This window comes from Petaurus breviceps, unplaced genomic scaffold (genome assembly GCF_028583685.1).
Source record: "Petaurus breviceps papuanus isolate PSGF00001 unplaced genomic scaffold, PetGlider_PUasm1.0 582, whole genome shotgun sequence".
NCBI classification, from domain to species: domain Eukaryota; kingdom Metazoa; phylum Chordata; class Mammalia; order Diprotodontia; family Petauridae; genus Petaurus; species Petaurus breviceps.
This window is the reverse complement of record NW_027186390.1, coordinates 343664-352384: the sequence shown is the minus strand read 5'-3', so window position 1 is coordinate 352384 and position 8721 is coordinate 343664.

Genomic DNA, 8721 nt, shown 5'->3' with positions numbered 1-8721 from the left:
GATTTTATGAGTTCAACACAATTCTTAGACAGGGGAAGACAGGAGATGTAATCAATCCCAATGGGGAACATTTATAAGATGGGAGAAAGATGGCAATAAAATGAGCCAGTTTTAAAAAAAATAGTAATAACTGTCTCTTAAGGATTTCTAAATCTTTCCCTATACTGCCACCTTTATTTCACACACTATGACCTAACTCAAAATTTTGGTTGTCATATTGATACTGTCACTATCCCCTACATACAATAGAGGACACATTGAATGAACGAATTAAAAGGCATTTATGTGTCGGACACCATACAAAGTTCTGAGAAGACTAGGGAAACCTCTGTGGACTTATGTAGAGTGAAGTAAGCAGAACTAGGAGAAAAATTTATACAATGAAAACAACATTACAAAGAATAACAACTTTGAAAGACTTGATAAGTTTGATCAATGCAATGAACAACTGTAATTCAGGAAGACTTAATGATGAAATATACTACCTACCACTTGACAGAAAAATGATGGGCATAAGAACAAAATAAGATACACGTTTTTCACATATCCAATGTGAGAATGTTTTGCTTGATTATGCATATTTCTAAGAAGGGCTTTCCCCCCCCTCTTTCTTTTTCCAATGGGAGTAAGTGGAGAGTAGGGATAGAGTAGCAAAAAAAAAATTTTTAAAGAAATGAGGGTCACTTAATTTTTTTTTCTTTTTTTTATGCAGAGAATAGAAAGAAGGTCAAAAAGGATCATAGACAAGCAGAACAGCTTTGACATCTATTGTTATATACTGACAAAGAAAAGTTGGATGTACAATTATATAGAGAGCTCTGCAGAATTGTGCTTGAGACATTCTATTCTACTATGCATATGAAAATGTGTACTTTATTTGGTGTTTATTAATAAAGTTCGGAATTAAAAAAAAGATATAGGGGGATATATAAATTTTTACTCACTCACTCACCAAAGTCCCAGGAATGTTTACACTTCCTCCCTCTGCCTATCCTTCAAGTCCTAGTTCAAATCTTTACTTTTTCCAGTTCTTCTACATACTACTCTTGAACTCTCATTGCTCTTAGAACTCCCAACTTATGTAGCACTTGGTTGTTCTCCATTTTTTATATCTACAAGTGTTTATGGCAAAGTAGAATGTAGAAGGTAGCCCACCTTCCCCTACAACTGCTCCAACAAGGATCTAAGAAGAACAGCAGAACACCTAATGATGGGGTAATAGAAGGAGAAACTACAATGGACCATCTTTCCATCTGCAGACAAGTGGACCAGGATCACAGACTCAGTCCTCAAAGCTCCAGAGTCAGGCCAGCAACACAAGAATTCCCAGAATTGATTTTGGAATCAGTCCCAGACAGGGCCAAAAACACAGGATCTTCCAGAGTGGCTAGATAATTAGACTAGAAATGGGTCGCTCAGAGCATATTGTGAACTCAGTCCCTGTCCCAGGACAACAGCAATGGGATCTCCCAGAAATTAAAAGCTCAGTTCCCAGAGTTTCCAATCAGGCCAACAATGCCAGGTTGTCCAGAGTAAGAAACAGACTCAACACAAGGCCCAAAACTTATCCTGGCCAGCAAGCATCTCTCATAATGCCTGATACATAGTAGGAGCTTAGTACAGGTTATGATCTATAGTAATCTCTTAATAAATGCTTGTTTTCTTCTTCCCAACACAGAGCAGATTATGGCCTTAGTCCCAAGCCGAGAACAGTGCTAGGCAAGCAGCACCCCTGGAGTTGACTCAGCCATCTCCCTTTGCCCAGAACAGGGTTAGGCCAGCAGCTATGTTGCTCTGACAGAAGCTAGGACCAACTATTGTCTACTGGAGTGCCATCCAAGTGCCAGTCTGCAGCTGTGGTGACTAGACACAAACCAGAATCTATCTAGAACTGATCTGACCATGCCTTTGAACTTCCTGAAAAGTGAAGCTTTCTGGCTCGAGCTGCCCCTGTGATCCTATAACAATATAGCAATCAATAATCAAAAATAGTGGCAGGATCTTAAACAAGACAGGCCAATAATATACAAGGTCAAACTCTGAGGCTCAAAGGGCTTCTCCCTAACACAAAATCCCAAAGCAAAATCTAGAAGAATGAATAAACAAACAAAAAAAGGATAAATTGCTATTATGTTGCCAAGGACACCTGAGAGGCAAACCCAGAAAAAATACTAACTCCAAAAACATCTAAAAGAAAAGCCTAAAAGAATAACTCAGCTTGGCCACAAGATCAGTTAGAATTCTTAGAAGAAATAAAGAGTGAAAAACCAAAAGAGTTAAAATAACTTACTTTGGGGTAGCCAGGTAGCACAGCGAGTAAGAGCACCAGAGTCGGGAAGACCTGGGATCAAATGCAGGCTCAGACACTTAGCACCCACCCAGAAATACCTGGCTGTGTAACCTTGAGCAAATTACTTAACCCCAATTGCTTAGGGGTGACCAGGTGGCGCAGTGAGTAAGAGCACCGGCCCCAGAGTTGGGATGACTTGGGATCAAATCTGGGCTCAGATACTTAGCACCACACCCAGAAATAACTGACTGTTTAACCTTGAGCAAGTTACTTTTAACCCCAATTGCTTAAAAAAAAAACTTACTTTGAAAAAAACACTCAAGTTATTAGAGATAAAAAAGGAGAAAAACAATATAGCCCTTATCTTCACAGAGCTCAAAGTCTACTAGGAAAGGGGTTCTTACCCCGAGGTCCTCAGATCACTTAATTCAAGGACTCCAAGAATCTGAATGGAAAAAAAATCCATTCCATCTTCATTTTCACTAAACTCTAAATGAAATTTAGCATGTGATCCTTCCATATCTGCTGACTATTATTCTATATCTATTCTGTGCTCGGTAGCTATTTTCCTCAAAAAGGTCATTTATAATAGATGCCTCTACTTTCTTTCCCCTATGCTCTTTTTTTAGGGCAATTGGGGTTAAGTGACTTGCCCAAGGTCATATGGCTAGTTTTTGTGTTAAGTGTCTGAGGCTGGATTTGAACTCAGGTCCTCCTGACTCCAGGGTCAGTGCCCCCTGTGCTCTTCTTAAACCCTTACAAATGATCTTGTCACTCCAAACTTCTCTCTCCAAAGTTATAATTGATTCCTTAGCTGCCAATTCCAATGACCTTTCCTCAGTCCTCATTTTCCATGACTTCTCAGCATCCTTTGCCACTGTCGATCTTGATATTCTCTCCTCTCTAGGTTTTCAGGACATCTCTCTTTCTTGGTTCTCTTTCTACCTATCTGACCATTCTCTGTCTCCTTTGCTGGATCCTCCTGCGGATCATACCCTCTTATAACAGTAGATATCTCTCAGGATTCTATCCTGGATTCTCTTCTCTTCTCCCTCTATACTGTTTCATTTGGTGATCTTATCACCTCCCATAGCTTTACCATCTCTATGCTGATGATTCTCAAATCTACCTTTCTTGCCCCAGTCTCTGTGTTTGACCTCCAATTTCACATTCACAAGATGCCTTTCTGACATCTCAAACTGGATGTCCAATAGACATCTTGAACTCAATTATTATTGTTTCCCTAAGGCTTCCCCCAGCCCCTTGTACTTTCTCTATTACTGTAGATGCTATCACCATCCTCCTAGTCCCTCCGACTCACAACCTAGAAGTCATCTGGGATTCCTCATTATCTCTCACCCTCCCTCCCCATATCCAAGCTATTGCCAAGGCTGTTGATTCTACCTTTGTAATATCTCTTCAATATTCCCCCTTCTCTCCTCTGACACTGCCACCACTCAAGTGCAGACCCCCATCACTTCACACCTTGATTATTGCAATATCCTGGTAGTGGGTGGGTCTGCCTCAAGTCTCTCCCTACTCCAATTCATCTTCCATTCAGTCTTGAAAATGATTATTCTAAAAGGCAGTTCTGATCATGTCACCCCCTACTTAGTAAATTCCAGTGGCTTCCTATTGCTTCCAGGAACAAATATAAAATGTTTTGCCTAGCATTCACAGTCTTTCATAACCTAAGCCTCTTCCTACCTTTCCAGCCTTCTTACACTTTACTCCCTAACATGTATTCTACCCAGTGGCACTGGGCTCCTGGCTATTCCACAAACAAGACACTCCATCTCTAGACTCCACACATTCTCTCTGATTGTCCTCCATGTCTGGAATGCTCTCCCTCTTCTGCTCTGACTACTGACCTCCCTGACTTCCCTTAAGTCCCAACTAAAAGCTACCTTCTACAGGAAGCCTTCCGCAATCCCTCTTAATTCTAATGCCTTGTTTCTGTTGATTATTTCCCATTTATCCTTACTTTGTATATATTTGTTTGAATATGCTCTCTGGCATTAGATTATAAACTCCCTGAAGGAAAGGACTGTCTTTTGTCTCTTATTGTATCCCCAGGGCTTAGCCTAGGGCCTCGCACATAGTAGATGCTTAATAAATACTTACTGATGTATATCCTTCAATTATTTAAGAGCACGATTCGTAGAAGAGGTTCATAGACTTCACCAAACTGCTAAAAGGGTCCAGGACCCAAAAAAGATTAAGAACCCCAGGTCTAGGGAAACCTGAGTGACAGGTCCCCCTACCTTGCAGCTTAAAAGACAAACCTGTTACCTATTAATTGCTTAATTTTGCTTATTCAGTGCTTGTCACTGACTGATTTTAGTTCTTCCCCCGAAATTTAACTGTTATGAAGCTAGATTTCTAGAATTAGATCAAAACAGCCTCATTTCTCTATTAATCAAATTGGCATTATTTTTACTTACCTTTGTCTTGGGTTATGTAAAGTTTCAGTTTAACTGCTCCTTTGTGTGTGGGAGGGGGAGGAGGAAAGGGAAGGGGAGTTAAGAGTGGGGGAGGGGTGACCCCATCTTCCTGACTGGACAAAAAAGATATTAATTTATAACTGGAATAATAATAAGAGTTACAATCCTGTGTGTAAATGAACTTGCTGGTGGGTGGATGTGAGTGTGAGAGTGAAATTTTCTCACTCTGTGATTCCTCCTCTCATTTCTGACTGAAAAGGCAGATGGTGATATTCAATCTGCAACTGAAGTTTTATGTTCTAAAACGCTCATTCAATGGTTAGTTAGACAAGAAAAACCAACAACCTGGTGTTTTTTCACGAATTCTCCCCAGCACATTTTTCTGTTGTTGAATCAATAATACTGTGGTTTTTTTAAGTCAATCATAAACTTAGAAACCTACACCAATTTATAAAAGGACAAAAACAAAGGGAGCTAAAAATGAAATGATTTTGCTTTTTCTTATTCCTTTGTAGCATTTATAGTTATTTCTTCTGCCAATTTGGGAAGATCTTCACAAAATAGGCTTGCCCAATTCTTAGAGGGCTAAGCTGTTTGGTAGCCTTTCTAAACAGGCCATTACATGTTTTACCCTAAAATCAAAACTTCATGCTAACCAATAGGCCCATGAAATAAATCTTCAATGCCTTTCCTCTTCTCCCACCATCCCCAATCATGTCTACACAGAGGGCCTGGCCTTAACTGAACTTAAATAAGTTGCTAGATAATTGCTGTGATTTCAGGGCCTAGAGAAATCTCAAACTCTCACCATTTTTTCCCTTTGCTGCATGTTCATTCTGCCCAGAGATGGTCTTCCTTCCTGTCCCATCCCCCAAAGCACCTTCTGTATCTTCTGGTTGATGTCTGAAATTCCATGATTTGAGACTGATTCATTTTTTTGTCTTTAGGCATGGTAAAAGGATTGAATTTGTGTTCTAATTACAGTTCTGTCTCTAAGAATATAATATATCTTGCATTAAGAAAATGCTTTAACACTGATTTTCTTCATTTGATCCTCACAACAATTTCATGAAATAGGTTCTATGGGTGTTTAATTCATTTTACAGCTGAGGAAATTGAGGCTCAGAAAAATTAAGTAAGCATTCAGTTGGCAAGTATTTGAGGAAGGATTAAAAATCTAACATCCTTTCCTCTACACCCCATTGCACGACATGTTTCAAGACTTGTTTCTTCCTAAAGAAAAAAAAAAGAATTTCAAGTTGATGTATAAGGTTCTTTAATGTCTTAAATTCTAGGTTTATATGAAATCCCTTTGTGAGTAGAATCACATTAAAGTCTTATCAGCCATTTACCCTTTAGTGTAAAAGAATGAATATATCTGATAGAGAAGACAGGTTTCAGAGATAGAAGGTAAAAAGAGCTATAGGGGGCAAAAAAGGGCAGAAAGGTGAGGCTGCCAGAGAACGCTTTGAAGACAACACTTTTGTCTAAGGCTAGCACTGCTGGCGGGGACAGGACAAAAAGTCTGACATGAAGTTTTGAAGTTGGCATCTGATTTTGGAACTTTTTAGTCATGTCTTTGAAACAAAGAACAGTTAACATTTTAAAACATTTACCTTCTAGGCAGGAATACTTTTAAGTTGGAAGTAGTACAACTAAGTTCTGAACAAGTAAGTCAGACTCCAAGGTTCCTTTCTGCTCCGAATCTATGACTCCATGATCCTATGACTCTACTTAAAAAAAAAAAAAATCTCAATTGTTTTTAGCTCTACCATGGATTGTGAAGAAAAAATGTTAATTTAATGGGTACGATGTACAGTGAGTTTGATTTGATTGTAAATCCCATTGGAAAAATCAAGGAAGAAGATATCATAGGAATACACCTGTTTGATAAACAGTCAAACATAACCCATAATAAATTTTAGAATTGCAGCAGCTGCACTGCAGAAAAATACACAATGCATTTTTTTCCTTCATGAGGAAGATTATTACACCATCTTGATTTAAATACTCTCATCAATCCCCTTGTCAAATGGTCCCTTTGCTTCCAAGTAGAGATGAATCTATAGCTTATTTAATAACACAAAGAATGAAATAAGTAGGATGTTTCTATATAGATTTCTAACTAGCAAAAGGATATTATATATATATGCATAACTTGTCACAATATCCTTTTTCTATAAGCTTAACTTGTCAAGGTCATAAAGGAATCTTTTGTTTCTCCCTGTCCCCCCATTCCCACATTGGGGTGTGTGTATGTAAATGTGTGTTTTTTTGGGGGGGTCACACGGAATCTAATCAGACTATGTTTCTTCCTTAAGAAGAAGGGGAAGGGGAAAGGGAAATCTCACAGGAACAGCTAGAATAACTAAGTTCATACAAGCAAACACTGAGTTCAGAGGAACCTTCTCATCCTTGTGGGTGTATATCCTTATAGAACTTACAGAATTCCAAAAACTCCATTTAAGTAGCAAGCTCAACTCAGGACATCTCATCTCTCTCCTGGCTGACTTACTTTGGGATTTCTCTGACTTCTCCATTCTGCCCCAGGAAGCTCATTATTGGGAAAATCTCATCATCCTGCAAGATCCCCAAACAACTAGAGACTCCATCTCATCACCATCCTCTGTCTCTGTGATTGGAGGATAGAGTTATGACCTCTGAAACCTCTACTTAAGGAAGGAGCTAACCTCAGAACATCTCTTCCCTTCTTCCCTGGCTGTACCAATTTGGGATGTCTGAATTTTCCACCATGCACCCCATGCCATCCTTTTCCAGCTTCTTCTTGTGTCTTGTCTTTCCCCATTAGATGGTAAGCTCCTTGAAGGCAGGGACTGTCTTTCTTATTTTTGTATTTATATCCCCATACTTAGCAGTGTCTGGCACATATTAGGTGCTTAACAAATGTTAACAAACTGATTGACTGACAGAGTTTGCTCATGATTGATACGTTCAGAGTGAGTTCTGATTACCTGTGATTGGAGCTACTTTAGCCCTGGCAGAGATCACCAGCTAAAGGGATGAACTTCACACGTGCTACATCATGGGCTTTGTCAGGAGAGCAATGTTCAGGTAGCTGTGTTACAATCTGGTTTATGTTTTCCTTGACTTAGAATATATCGAGAGGTTATAACCAGGGTAGTTTCTTCACCTAGGCAGCTAGATGGCACAGTGTATAGAATGACCTCAAGACACCCACTAGAAGAGTGACCCTGGACAAATCACTCAACTTTTGTCTGCCTTAGTTTCCTCATCTGTAAAAATGGAAAAAATAATAATTCCTACCTCTTTAGGGGTATTGTGAAGATCAAATGAGATAAACATATGCACAGTACTCCACATTCCTTGAAGTTCTATATAAATGCCTGCTATTATTATTGCTGCTGTTACTATTATTTTTATTTCCCATGAGCATGATCTGGGTTTCTCATCCTTAGACTCAAATTGACTAGTTGACAATTGTGGAAGAAAAGTATTCTAAAGGCCCACAGTGAGTGCACCTATTCACAATGGATGTTTCATTGCTCCTGGCATCCCTTAGAGCCATAGCTTTACTAGTCACTAGGATCTGTGCCCACCACTTGTACTCCTGTTGCTACTCGCTCAACACATTCATATTAAGTGACTCAAAACCACAGGGAATAAGTGGTCAGTTCTGAGGGACTCATTCCTGGGTCTCATTAACACATCGAATCTACAACTCCATTTTTTCTCTCTCTCCTCTCCATTCCGACTCCTTAGCCTTTACCACAATCACTCAGGACCACTATCTGCCATATCTCCCTCTTTGCCTTTCTTGCCCTCCTTTCAATAGTTCCTTCCCCCCTCCTCTCTCTGAAATTTTAACCTTAAATTGTTTCAGGGACAGCGAGAGTGAAAGTATTGGATGAAGATTTCCTTCTTGGTTACCAGTAAGCCCTGGCCATAGCAAATAATAGCTGTAATAACACTTTTCTACTGACTTTCAGTAAGCAGAATGTTATCAAG